Genomic DNA, 14,065 nt, shown 5'->3' with positions numbered 1-14,065 from the left:
TTCCTCACGTTAAGAGGGGCACTGGGATCAGGCATGATCTAGTGCTTGGGGAAAGGGAGGGTCGTGTCTGAGGAGGAGGAGGAGACCCTGCTGGGGCAGGGGCAGGGGCAGGGCCAGCATGAGGGAGGCTGCGGGCCTGGCTTCCTCCCTCCTTCTCCTGGGGGCTGAGTGCCGCACCCACCGACCCCATTTCCTCCCGCACTGCCACCCTTGCTCCGCTCCCACCTCCCGGGGTACCCATACCCCCAGGCTCACAGAGTCCTGCTCGGCCTGCCAGCTCGAACGGAATCACCTTGCTTCAAGCCCTTCAGGTTTCATTTCCATCAGCAAAAGCACGTGAAAGCCAGCCACTCACACCACAAAACAACCACGAAATATTGAGTGTGAAGTTATAGGCAGGTGGCAGTGGCAGGCCTGGGGGATGGGCAGTTCATGCTGTCCACAGCAGCCAAGGACAAACCAGAAGGCAAAGGTGCGGCCCCCAAGCCCTCCTCCTCTCCAGGCTGAAAAGAGGGAGCCGGGTCCTGCCCAGAGACGCCCCAGAGTTCAGGTCAGCTCAGATCCCCTGCCCCTGAGAGATCCCAACCAGTGGGGTCACTCCCTCTCCTCCCTCTCCTCCCTGCGCCTTCAGTTTTGAGGGCGGGGGCATGGGCACATGTTCTGCAGTGTGCTGGAAAGGGTCATCAGGGCCAGCCCCAGGGCTGGGTCCTCTGCGGGCATAGGGATGCTGAGCAAGCGGGTGAGCAATCGAGGAGGTCAGAGCCTGGAGGACGTCCCACATGTGGCCAGATGTGCAGAGTGAGCATGGGGGAGGGAGTTGGGACTTCGCTTGGAAGGCTCTCAGGAAGGGGTGGTACCTGAACTGGGTTTTGAAGTGCAAATAGAATTTGATTAGGCAGCTGGTGAGGGAAGGATATTCCATATCCAGGGACCAGCAGGTTAAAGGCACAAAAGCGACATATGTCCATATGTCTTCCTCCCTTGCATTCCTGCCTCTGTTCATTGTGACACCCCCCACCCCCCGCCCCTGCCCCCAGGCAGATGCTGTGCCTTTACCTGGGCCAGGACAACTGGAGAACAGACTGTCATGGGGAAGCCAGGGAATGAATTTGTGGGCCAGAGATGCTGTCCCCACTTCTCCTAGGAGGCTGTTCCCGGTCAAGGCCTTTGTGGGTACCACTGAGCCAGCCTCGCACACCCTGGATGCTAGCTGCCGGGACTGGCTTCTTTGAAGGAGAGCCTTGCCCAAAAGCACTCGCTCGTCGGGGAGAGGAGAGCACAGCCTGCTGATGCCCCATGGAGGCCCTGCTGCCCTGCCCTGAGCCTGAGTGGGTGTTCAGCTGGCCCCAGGGCACTCCTGGCGTTTCAGTGCCGCAGCTGTCTTAGTGGTCCGTGTTTAGGATCTCTCCAGGCTTTCTTCATCTGGTCTCTGGTACCAGCCTTGAGCAAGCTAGGATTCGGGTAAGGCTAGGAGCAGGAAGAGGCACCTTCTTCCCCCACCGCCTTGCACCCACCCACCCACCCTCCTCCACCTCTCCATCTTTACGCATCTAGCGTAAAGTTACTAAAACACCTGCCGTGTCACAGGCCCTGCCCTCGATCTGGGGACATGGTGCTGAACCAGAGGGACATGCTGTTGCCTTTATAGGGCATTTGTTGGAGGCAGAGAAGGGAGCAGACTCCACTGAGATGGAAGGACCCAGAGAGGCTCGTCTAGCCGGGGCCTTCCTAGAGGAGCTGTGAGGAGCAAGAGGGCAGCCAGTCCAGCTGCCAACATGAGCACCAGAGCTCCGGGGCCATGTCCACACCTGTGGGCACGACATCACGGGGCCGTGTCCCTCCCTGAGCCCCTGTGAGCCCCCTGCCTCCCGCCCTCATGCACGTTACCCCACCAAAGTTAGCGCTTGCACTTCAGATAAAACCTACCCTTATCACTCACAAGGAAATTATAAATGTTATCTAGGAAAGCCCTTTGGATGTGGAATGTCATGTAAATTAATAGGATTTTATTTTATTTTTTTTTAAAGATTTTATTTATTTATTTGACAGAGAGAGAACACAGCGAGAGAGGGAACACAAGCAGGGGGAGTGGGAGAGGGAGAAGCAGGCTTCCTGCAGAGCAGGGAGCCCGATGCGGGGCTCGATCCCAGGACCCCGGGACCATGACCTCAGCTGAAGGCAGACGCTTAACGACTGAGCCACCCAGGTGCCCCAAATTAATAGGATTTCAGAATAGGAAGCCTCCAGAGGGAGTTCTCAGCTCCACTACTGTTATTACCTTGGGCAATAATAATAAAAATAGAAATAAAAGTTATTATCCCGCTTACTGATGGCTTGCCGCGTGCCAGATAACTGCGCTGAGCACCCAGTGCCTTCTCGCTGAATGTCACGGTGGCCCTGCCGGGTGGTGCCGTCACCCACATTTTCAAAGGAGCAGAAGGAGCTGGGGACGGAAGTTCCATCACTTGTCCTGGGTCACAACAAGTGTGGGAGATGGCATTTTACCCCCTTGCTGTAATCACTCTCCGTATGGTTTCCTGGAACCGCTCTGGCCCTGGAGTCCTTTGTCTGTTAAATGGGCCTAGCGGGGTCTTCCTTGCAGAGCTGTGGGGCAGCTCACGGAGGTGACCCGGGCCTCTCTAGGAAGGGCCCGGCTGGAGGGGACTTTCTGGGTCCTTGGCCGTGGAAAGCACCACCGTGGCGGCTCTATTATTCTCCGGGGTGTGAGGACTGTTTTCTTACTGTCTAGGCCGTGTTCTTTTACTGTACAGGTGAGGAAACAGGCGTAGAGAAGGTTCTGCCATTTGCCCTCGGGCTGGCATGCAGGTGGTATGCCGTGCTGTTAAAAATGTCAAATATGTCTGTGCCAGTTGATAGATAACAGCTGCCCTGTGCCCCCCAGAGCGTCTCCCTCGCCACCCCGGGCTCCCCACCAAGACTCCCTGACCATCCCATGGTCCACCAACCCCAGTGATGCCCAGTACAGCAGTGGTCTGCCATTCAACGCCAGAAACAGCCTATCTCGGGACACAAAAAGGTGGGGGGTCTACATTTTATGTCGGAGGCGGGGCAGAGGGAGTTGAGATCACAGATGTCAGTTTACTCACGGAGCTAGTGATAGGGCCAGGATGGCCACCTGGGGTCTTTCAGCAAGAAGTCTTGGGGCGCTCAAGGCTTGAGTGTTTCCTGTCCAGGTCCATAGAGGGGGGCGCCACAGGGGTGCTGTTTGGAACCGTGCTGGGGCGGTACCATTGCAAAGGCCCATATAGAATGAAGCTGGGGGGCAAGGTAGGCATGGTGAAGAGGCCCAAAGAGACTTGAGGCCATTTAGATTTAAATGGATCAGTATGAGACCCTGTGGGGAGTAAGCAGAATTTTGACTCAGCATCTGAAATTTTGGGAACCAGGAGAAGTGTGAAAAGCCATGTGAACAGCAAGCTCTAGAAGGACCAATAGTCAGACCAGGTTTGTCAGGACACCCGTTGGTGGTAGGTGGGTGAGCATCTCATAAGCAGAGATTGCAGCGTTTAGGGGCAGGGAGGGACTCTCTGTCATGCAAGGAGAAACTCTGAGAATAGTTGCTGATGTATCCCTCGAAACAACAGTCTGGAATGCCTTCACTTGAAGGTCTTGGTCTTTGGTCTCAGAGATGGGCGGGTGTTCGTTCTGTGGGCAAGCGGGTAACCCTGGGTTATCCAGGGCCATCCAGGGCCACAGACTGCTGGCCCAGAGCAGCGGGGGCTGGTTTGGGAATGAACTCCCCGTGGCTGTCCTCGCTCTTGAGGTCTTGCTAGAGAGAGAGCATGATGTGGAACAGAGCGTCCTTGTAGGGCCAGCAGGGGGCCGAAGCACGTGTCCTGTGTCAGCCAGTCGTGGTGCTGGCCCCCTCTTGGAGCAGAATTTGGGGTAGCCACACCCAGGGCTGGAGCTCGGCTGTGAGAAGACCCTAAAGCAGACGTGGGCCTGGTTACAAACTAGATGGGTCTGTGGTAGAGCCCTCCCTTCTCCCTGGCAGAGTGAGCCGTAGCTCCCTTTAGTCCAAGGCCCTGCTTCCTTTGGCCAATTTCCTCTCCTGACCACTGTGCTTAGAACAGTGCCTGGCATGTAGTAGGTGCTCAGTAAATATTTATGGAAAGGGTAAGGGTCTGAGAAAGGGTCTGGAGATGGGGAAGGCTCAAACATAGCTTACCTGCAGAAGTTCTGGGTCAGAGAGGTGCTGCAGCCCCAGCTCTCTACCTGTGGGGGTAGGAAGGCCCAGGGAGGAGGATGCTGGCCAGAGCCCCCAGGTGGAGCTCTCGGCTCCCTTTCTCCCAGAGGAACCCCAGCACCCAAGCAAGCAGTGCCTAAAGTGTGTTCTCAGTTCTCCTCCTGCAGCCCTCGACCCCACGCTCTGAGCTGGGAGCCAGGCCTGGGTTGAGGCCAAGGCCTGTTCCTGAGTTGCATTATCCGGCACCAGGAAGATGGGAAGCCACAAAGCTTCACGGGGTAGGGGGCAGTTGCCCCCCTGCTGGTGCTCGGGGGCATGGTGATGGCAGGCACTCTGTTGTGCTCCCTGAGCCCCTCTGATTTGGAAGGAATCTGCAGGCAGACAGACAGCTTTCACTGCTGGCCGGGCACCCTGGGTCTGTGCTTGCCTCTCCTGGGAATTTTCTTGTCGTTTCCAAAGGATGCTCCCTGACTTGGGTTTTCATGCTTCCACAAACCCTTTCATCCAAAAAGAAGCTCTCTGACAACCAGACTGTAAAACCTCTCAAAGCTTTGATGTGCAGTGTACCTTCCCTTTATCCCCATTGCAACATCTGCAGAGAAAATTAAGCTAAACAGCAATTGCATTAAAAGTTATTTGGGACGAGTTCTGTGCCATCCCTCTGCTCTAGGTGCCAACACCCTTGGGGCTCTTGACCCCAGAGCCTCTCACTTCCTTTAGGCAACTGGGAGGACCCAGGACCAGTCGTGAGCTGCACACCCTTCCCCTGCCTATGCCCAGACAGGCAGGCCTGGCCTGTTCTCATTGGCCCCTCTGCCTTCCACCCCACACTTGTCTCCAGCACCTCTGCCCCGGTAGGAGCCCCAGCCCTCTCCTGGGGGTGGGGGCGGGGGTGTCCATGAGAATGGCACTATTGGTATCCTTAGGGAACGTCAGGCTTGCTCCTAAAAAGGTGTGTGGAAATCAGATTCCTAGTTTGAATGGCAGGAACTTGGGTTTTGTTTTTTTCTTTTTTTCCAATGGACACATATCAGCTTTCTTCAGAGCAGAATTTTACAGTTCGATCATGAACATGTGCCCCTTTGGTTATCCATTGTCCCACCTCTTCAGGCCCTCTCTTCTGATCTGGATCCCCTAGGTCCTCCAAAAATGCACCATCCACCCTCCCCCCCACCTTGTCCCCCCGCCCCGCACCCCCAGGCATCCGCCGCTCTGTCTCTCTGGACAAAGCTACACCAGGCAGGCCTGCCCAGGAGGTAGGCAGGGCCCTGGGCCAGTCAGATGACAGATGGGAGCGTTTTCTAAACTCTTTCAGGGCGTATTTCCTACATTCTGGGAGACCATTTCTTCTTTGGGTTGCTTCTTGTTGAGTGTTTGGATTCAGTGAAGCAATGTTGGATTTAGCCAAGAATGTTGGAACCATCTAAAGAAAATGCTGGTGGGGGAGATGCAGGACGTGCTGGGGATGGGGGTGGAGAGTGCTTTGAGCAAACACAACAGAGGAGAAATTGCTTTCATAATGGACCCTTCGGGATGGGAACGCACATTACAAGAGAGTGTTTTATAAAGATTCCCCTCAAAGTCGCAGCCTGTTGGAGCCATCAGGAAGCTCTGAATTGTCTCATCTCCTCTTCCTGCGAGAGGCACAGAAGCCCACGAACTCCTCCAAGGTCACAGAAATAAGTAGTGACTGCCAGGACTGTCTCCCTGCAGCCCATTCCCAGGCTAGCATCTTTTCAAGCCAGGCAGGGAAGAGGATGCAGAGAAAGAGCTACCTAACCTGACGCCCCGCCGATAGGATGGATTCACCGTTCGGTGTTGACTACAAGCTAAGGCTTCCTCTAAGTCAGAGATTCTCTGCCTCCACGGTGCATCAGAAGCATCTGGAAGGTCTTTATTTTTTTATTTTTTTATTTTTTTAGATTTTATTTATTTATTTGACAGAGAGAGACACAGTGAGAGAGGGAACACAAGCAGGGGGAGTGGGAGAGGGAGAAGCAGGCTTCCTGCCGAGCGGGGAGCCCGATGCGGGGCTCCATCCCAGGACCCTGGAATCATGACCTGAGCTGAAGGCAGACGCTTAACGACTGAGCCACCCAGGCGCCCCTGGAAGGCCTTTAAAAGCTAGAGATGTGGACCCCCCCGATTCTTAGTGTGTTGTGAAAGCCGCCCCCCGCCCCCCCCCCCCCAGCCAGGCTAGAGACCCGCTGCTCTGAATGGAGGCCCTGCGTGGGTCTCGTGAGACATGGTCCCAAGAAGGAGAGTCACTGCCGGATCGTCGGCAGGGCCTTCCTTCCCACAAGGAAGCAGAGTGGTGGACTTGTGCAGATGTGCAGTGGCTTTGAACTTTTTACAATTTTTGAGAGCCTTTCAACCAAAGGTTCTTGCCTTTGGCTGTACATTGGGATCACCCGGGAAGCAGTTAAAGGTCCCACTGTCCGGGCTGCAGCCCACACCAGCTAAATCAGATTCTCTGCAGGGTAGGACCCAGGCCTCAGGCTTTGTCAAGCTTCCCCGGGTGGTCCAGGGAACGACAGGGGTGGGGACCAGCATGGGAGACAGAGCAGGGTGCTCTTAGGGGCTATCGCCCGGCCCTCTCCGCTGGTTCATTACACTTCTGTAGGCATTTGAGTTTGTGTAACCTCCCCCGCGCCCCCCCCCCGGGGTTGGAGGGCTGCCTGGGGAAAGGCAGCTACGTGTGCAGGTGACTCCCAGCTCTGGCTCTCAGGAACCACCTCAGGACATCCTGACCAGCAGCAGCTGATGCTCCACGAGAATCTTCTTTGGGGCAGACTCTGCACTAGGCCTTAAGTGGGACATGGGGCTCATTCCCTGCCCAGAAGAATTTGTCACCCAGCAAGAGAAGATGTGCACATCAAAATAACTGCTCCGGGGAGGCAGAAACCGGTGCGTGCCACGGAAGCAGTCAGCAGGAGGTGTGGTGTCCTAGGATTCTCAAAAAAATCAAAAGTGCCATTGACTTCTAATTTGCCATCAAGTTTCTTACAGCTCGGAGAAGTCCAGAAAAGCATCTCATTCACGGTCAGTGGGATGGTGACAGCTTTTACTTAGATGAGTTACGGACCCAGACGTGTGGTCGTACCAACCCCAGAGGCACCGCTTTCCGGGGACAGAGACTTGGGTTTGTCATCCTTTTATGTCAGGAAGACCAGTTCATACAGGGTCAGAGGTGAGGGGACCATAGAGGTCCTCTGGCCTCACGTCCTTACAGCAGACAACGAGCTGGTTACTCAGGGCCCAGAGAAGTGAAGCGTCATGCCCAAGTTACACAGCAAGGCCTGGGCAACGGGATGGAGGCTGGGCATTGAGCACGGTGATCCTTCTGTTCTCCCATCTGAGGGGCAGGGGAGCTTCAGACTAGCGAGACTGGGTCTTTGGGTTTGACTGCCATTAAATAAGGCATGGCACCTGCTCATGCCTGGAATTCTAGCATCAGCATTATTCTCTTGTTCTCAGGCACCCTCTTTTTGCATGCAGCGTTCTCGAACAGGAGGAGCAGACCTCATTCCTAACACCCAAGTTCCCAGGTGGGCAACCTAAGCCCCCAGGCCCTGAGATTTTATCAGCAAAACATTTTTCTCTTTGCTGCCTGATTTACTACTAAGAAACGGGAAGTATTAGAGAGCAGGAGGGTCATGCCAGCCAGCTTGGCCCAGTCATTGTTAGAGCTGAACGGAATACATACTCAAATCTTGAGCTAGGGAACTTTAGCTCCACTAAAATGACGTTAGGAGGCTGGGACAATATGAAGGATTACAGGCCACTGTTAATGGGTAAAAAATTCCAGCCTCCTGTGTGCTTATGATTATCTGACCTTGTGACCCCTCATGGGGAAAGCGGGAGAGTCGTGTCTTAAAGGCAGAGCTGATGGCTGGACAGGCCTCATCAAAATGACACCTAACATTCATTTAAGCTTACTCCCTGGCAGGAACTCATCTGAGCATTTTGTGTATATTAATCCTGCACTAATATCATCACCTCCTTTACAGATGGGGACATCAAGGCACAGAAAGGTTAAGCAACGTCCCCAAAGTCACACAGCTAGTAAATGGCTGAGCCAGGATTTGAACCCAAGATTTGTGCTCACCTGTCTCATAAGAGCCTCTGCCCACATTCCCAGCAGCAGAGAAGAAATGGTCACCTATTCTGGGCAGTGAGTGGGGTGCTAGGACAGCCATGGGCACTCAGGGGCCAGGGGCTCTGCCATGTATCTCTGCTTGGGCCTCAGCCCCAGCAAGAAGCCTGAGCCCTGTCAGACCTTCTGCCTAATCCCCCCAAGGTCTTCTCCTGAGTACCCCCAACCGGGGCAGTTCTCTCCTTGGCAGCCCGGACCCCCTCTCCCTCCAAAAATAAAATGAGAGGTTTCCCGGACAGCAAGGCTGCCATAGATGACCCCTGGCTCCTCGGGGCCTGGGGAGATATGCTGAAAACAGGACCACGAGGCAAGTCTGGAAGGCTTCTTCTCCCTGCATCCCCAGCTCTTCCAGGTCCAGGTCCAGGTCCAGCCCAGGAGGGCTCATCTCCACCACGGTCCCTGGGCTAGGGCCTCTTGGTCCTCGGGTGTCTCCTGCTGTCCTAGAGACAGGCTGTTCTCCATCAGGACAGCTTTAGGCCAGGGTCACTATGCTTCTTTGGCCTCTGACAGCCCCTGGCTGGGGCAGCCTCACCCCACCACACACACATGCATGCATACACCCCCCTTTCTTGGATCTGTGTTAGCCCATGGGGGTCCCCTGGTAATAGTGTCGGGCTTATCCGCCAGGTCATCTGAAGAATGTATGTGGGGTGACCAGTGCAGCTGAACGGCCTAAGAGGACGGGAGGGGAATGGCAGGGAGCTGGGGAAGTGGTCCGAGACAGATTCCCACAGAGGCTGGGCTGGGCCATGGGGCTGTGGTCCTGGTGTTTCAGATGGAGTCACTGCGAGGGCTGTGGGCTCCCCCCTCTGGGGTGGGGGGCAGACTGAGCTCTCCTCCCCCAGCCTCTTCTCAGACCTGTCAGTCTGCTCAACCCTGCTTGATGGTTGAGATGAAATTCCAGCCCTTAGCGGTGTCTGATGCTCAATCTCCAGCAGAAACCTTTATCTGAGATTAAGGATAATGGATTTCCTTTCTTGGATAAGTTTTTTTTTTCTTCCTCTTTCTCTAGGACTTTTTTTTTTTTTTTGGTCAAAAATGCACTTGACTCCAGAAAATAGACCTTTTGTTAAATGTCTTTTTATTGACTAAACGCGCCTCCCCCTGGTTCTGCCCCCCTTCCCTTCCCACCCCCCCCTCCCGCCACACCTTTTCATGCTTCCAAGGAAGAGGAAACCCGTTTTAAGTACGGGTGAGGAGTGCAAAAGAATAACTTGACCTTCCTTCTCTCCCCGTCTGCTTCCTTCTCCTTCAGGGTCCCCTGAGCTCTGCTGCGTGTGCCTGCAGTGGGGGGGCCTGGTGTGCGGAGGTTGGGACAGGGAGAAATGACTTGACTTTTTCCTTACTTTCTTCAGCACTTTCTGCCACCACCCACATTTCCAGAAACCTAGATCCTGCTTGGAAGAAAGGGGGAAAGGACTTGGTGGGGGAGTGCCTTCATGGGTCTCAGGTGGCATGGGTCCCTGGCAGCCTCCTCGGGGGAGGGAGCGGTCTCCTGGCACGTGGGGGCTCTTCACGGGAGCTGGGAGACCCATTCCAGCAGCCAGGGATGACCTTGTACCCTTATTTCACCTGGATCTTTCTTTTTCCCCCTTCAACAGCCCTATTACCATATTTAAATGCAAGTATGTCTTTTTTCATTGACATTTTAAGTAGCTTAGCCTGACCTTTTTAGAGTAGCTTGTTCCTTTTTGAACTTCTTTTCCTCCCCAGTAGTTCCGTGTAGCTAGGACAATAGTCTTAGAGTTTAGTGGGCTTCTAGTTCGCTGTGTTTGGGGGATGGCTCTCTTTCCTTTCTCTCCTCCCCCTGCTCCCTGCCCCCACCCCGCAGTGCATGTGTCCCCCACTGGGTCTTCTAGCAGGTCCCTGGTTGGAAGGCCCAGTGGCTACAGCTGAGCAGCTGTCTGGCTGCCCGTTGTTTGCTGCTGGCTTCTGGCGCATCATTTAAAACCACAGCCTTTGGAAATGGGTCTTGAAATCAGGCCTCGAGAAGTCTGCTTGGATGGCAGATGGTGATTGTTCCGCGTGTGAGTGTGACTGTGTGTGCATTATGCTACTGGCCAAGAGAAGCCCAGGGGAGGGGACTGGCCCACCTCTTCCTTCCCCTGGACATTCTGCAGCCACACTGGGTCACTTTGTCCCTTCTGACCTTCAGTCCCATTTCTGGGACAGCCTTGCTGCCCGGGGTGTTATTAGATGGACAAACACTGATGGAGATCCCTAGGAGACCCTTCACTGCCGACTTGATCAGCATGTGGAGCTCAGACAGAAGAGCCAGATCGAAATCCCCATAATGTGCCTCGGGAGGTTGAAACAGAGACAAAGCCACAGGGCTCACCCCACATCGGTCCCTACGGCTGCCCGCTCCCTCCCCTAGCTACCTTCATGTGTACGCAGGAGGTCAGCCGGGCCTCCCGGCACACCTTGTCCTCCAGCCCGGGGCTGGGATACTGCTAGCGCTAGGCTTTCCAGAGTCTGGACCAGCAGAGCCTTAGGAGAGCAGCTGGAGTTCAGCCAACTCCTGGCCCAGGTGCCTGTGCTGCCCAGAGGCTCGGGGCCACCTGCTCCGGGGGTCGCTGGGCCATGCTTGGCGCTGCCCCGGACACACCCTGGGGGACCCCCTCGGTCATGGCAAGGACAGCAGGGACCCCGCCCTGCTCCCAAGAGAAGATCCTCCTCATCCTCTGAGATGATTTCGGTGTGCCTTCTAGGACTAGTTTCTGGGGTGACACGTGTAGGAATCAAACACAGCTAAAGGTGCTATGCCTTCCAGAAGCCTGAGAGCCACTGACCTGGGTCCCTCCTAAAGGCCGCCCCGCGGAGCTCCCTTCTCGCTCCCATGCTCTGGAGGCGGGGTGGAGCGCGGCCTGTGAGCCTGGGCTGTGCTGGGGGGCCCCTGCGAGGGTCCGGCCCTCACTCCAGCTCCTCTCTCCCCGCCAGGCTTCCCGGCAGCGGCTTACGGACCAGTGGCAGCGGCGGCGGTGGCGGCGGCGAGAGGCTCAGGTAGGGAGGTGTGCGGGACAGGCGCTCCCAGGCATGCCCCAGTGTGCGGGGAAGGTAAAGGCCCTGTTGGATCTGTGTGGCTGCGTCTGTCCACTATTGTCACCACAGCCCAGAGGGTGGGGACGGGGGGGTGGGCGCGGGCGAGGCCCTGCCCCCCCTGGGCAGCCCCCAGTGGGGGTCAGTCGCGGGACTGCAGACCAAAGGTAGACTCTTACTCTCTCCTCGGAAAAAGAGCAGTGACCTTCTTTTTGACTCTGGACGGCCCCCTCACCTGACAGCTGGCCTCAGGGCACCTGCCGCATTTCCTTCCTCGGCTTTCCCTGCTTCACGAGGCTCCCTTCCTTGGGCCTCTGACCTAGCCAGAGAAGTTCCAAGTAGTGAGAGGGAAACTCCTGGCCTCCAGGCCCCTGCTGCACCTGGTGGGTGGCCTTGCTGATTGAGCTCAAACCCCGGTCCTGGGATTGAAATGGAGTGATTTCTTGAAGCCCCTATTGCATCCTCAGAGCAGAGACCAGAGAGCTCCTGGACTCCACCTGCCGAGGGAACTGGGGTTTTTCTCTCCCACAAAACTGCCCTGGTCCTTTGGTCTCCAAACCCAGCCTCTTAGGAGGTCTAGAGCCCCTCAGCTGAGGTGGGAACATTTTCCCCAGCAGTACTGTGGGGTCAGGCTAGAGCTGGGTATGTCCAGGATGCAGGCCCCAGAGCGGCCTTCTGTCTCTCTCCCCCAGATGCTCCCCGCCTTCCTAAGCAAGCGGGGTTTCTGCTTTGTGCCCGGCTCCCAGGGAGGCCTCCTGGCCTCCACACCCCAGCCGCTGAGGGGCCCTTGCTCCTCCTAGACTCGGTAGCCACGGTTTGCGGCTCTCTCCCCTATACCCCGTGGACAGGGCACGGGAGCACCCCGGGAAGGAGTTAGTTTGACAGGCCTCTGAGGAGGGCAGGGGGAGGGAGGTGCTGGTGGGGTACCAGGAAATGGGGCATTAAAAGCCCAGAGGGCAAATGCCAAAAACCCAAACCCTCAGTGATAAGAGACTGGCACAGTGAGTCCCTTTAGAAACATCAGTAAAAATCCGTTCCATGCAAACTGGCACTGCCTCGAGCTACAAAGGATCCACTCCCCGGAATCACCCACTGGGGATTTGTTTGGAGGGGCCGGGAATTGTCTGGGGGCTGTTGAGGGCCAGTTAGCCAGAGAGCTGGGCGCCCGTGCTCAGCCTCCAGCGGGCCGGCCCCCACCTGCCCTCAGGCCGGTGTCCCTTGGTGCCCCTGCCCTGGGGGCGGGCGCGCCTGCCTGGTGTCTCCCTGTTCTGTTTGGTTTTTTAACTTGAGTGCTTTTTGGTATCGTTACAAATGAGCCTCTGTCCTACCTGTGCCTGGTGGGGGGGACGACAAAAAGAAAACTCGAGATTTTTGAGTGTTGTTGGTTGTTTTCTCCGTTCAGTTTCTTTCTTATTATAACTTGGATTATGAAACTAAACTTTAACCCGAAATTAACCCTGCCTCTCTCCCCACCCCCATTCTCCTTGACTTCATGGCAAGTTTAAAGGGCAGCATGGGGTTCTTTGCGAGTCTGAGAGCGGTCTCCCCATGGCCTGTGCCCCCCCCCCGCCACCCCCACCCTCTCACGGACCTCCAGAGCCAGGCGGGAGTCCCACCCACCCCCCTCCCTCCAGCTCCTAACCCCAAACTCCAGAGCCATCTCCAACCACACTTTTTTTTCCAGGATCAGTGGTGTTTTATTTGTAGCCATTTCCATCGGGAGCTAAGTCTCCCAGGGGCCATTCGAGGTCAGCCATGCTCATTGCTGCACTGTTAGTGAATTCTATTCAGGAGCGTGCTCCCAGACCACCTGCCCCACACCAGCCTAGGTTAGTGCAAGGAGTAAATCCTCAACTCCGAGGTGCCTGGCCCCAGGGGTGCAGGCTCGGCCAGGAAGCTACAGGGCATCCCACAGTGCTGCCTGGGGGTCAGGGGCTTGCGGTGAGCCCCAGGGCGACGACTAGACTGTGCCTGCCAAAGTCAGAACACCGCCTGGGCTGGAAGACACCTGCCTCTGTGTAGACAGGGTAGCTCAGCCCCTCACCCCCAACCCCCTACTTTGGACCTGGAGCAGGGTTACAAGGTTGGGGAAGGAAGATCTCTGCCTGTCTTTCTTTTAGTGCATTTTGGCCTGTAAGGACTGTCCCCTCCCTCCCCCTAGAAAATAATCTGGACTCCGAGCCTGGTGAGATGGCCAACTATTTACCTGTTGTAGTGGCCCCTTGGTGGCATTCTGGCAAATATGTGAGAGGGACGGCACACGCTTGTTTGCATTTGTGCATCAGCCTAGGCCAGCAGGTGATCACTGAAGGCTGACTGCCCGGTTCTCCCTTCCCCTGCTCCTGCAACCCTCCCCGCCCCCCAGTGCCAGCTCCTTGCCGGGGGCGGGGGTGCTCCTTCCGCCCCCCCCAAACAAGCAGCCTCAGCTGTTGGAGGGCGTCACAAGTCCAGGCGCATCGTCTTCTAGGAAGAAGCTGGTACAGGGAGCCTGTGGTGGAGTACTGACCTTGAGCTTGGTACTCTGCCGACCCTGGCAGGGGACTCCAAACAGTAGGGAATGTGGCCTCCACTGCCCAGGGCCTGGCTGTCAGGCTTGGTCTAGGGATCAGGCGTCCTGTGGAGGGCCCTATTTTGCCTTTCATTTTTGTCTAGCTCCACCACTT

This window comes from Halichoerus grypus, chromosome 2, assembly GCF_964656455.1.
Source record: "Halichoerus grypus chromosome 2, mHalGry1.hap1.1, whole genome shotgun sequence".
Classification (NCBI taxonomy): domain Eukaryota; kingdom Metazoa; phylum Chordata; class Mammalia; order Carnivora; family Phocidae; genus Halichoerus; species Halichoerus grypus.
The sequence above is the reverse complement of the archived record's forward strand: the minus strand, read 5'-3'. Positions refer to the sequence as shown.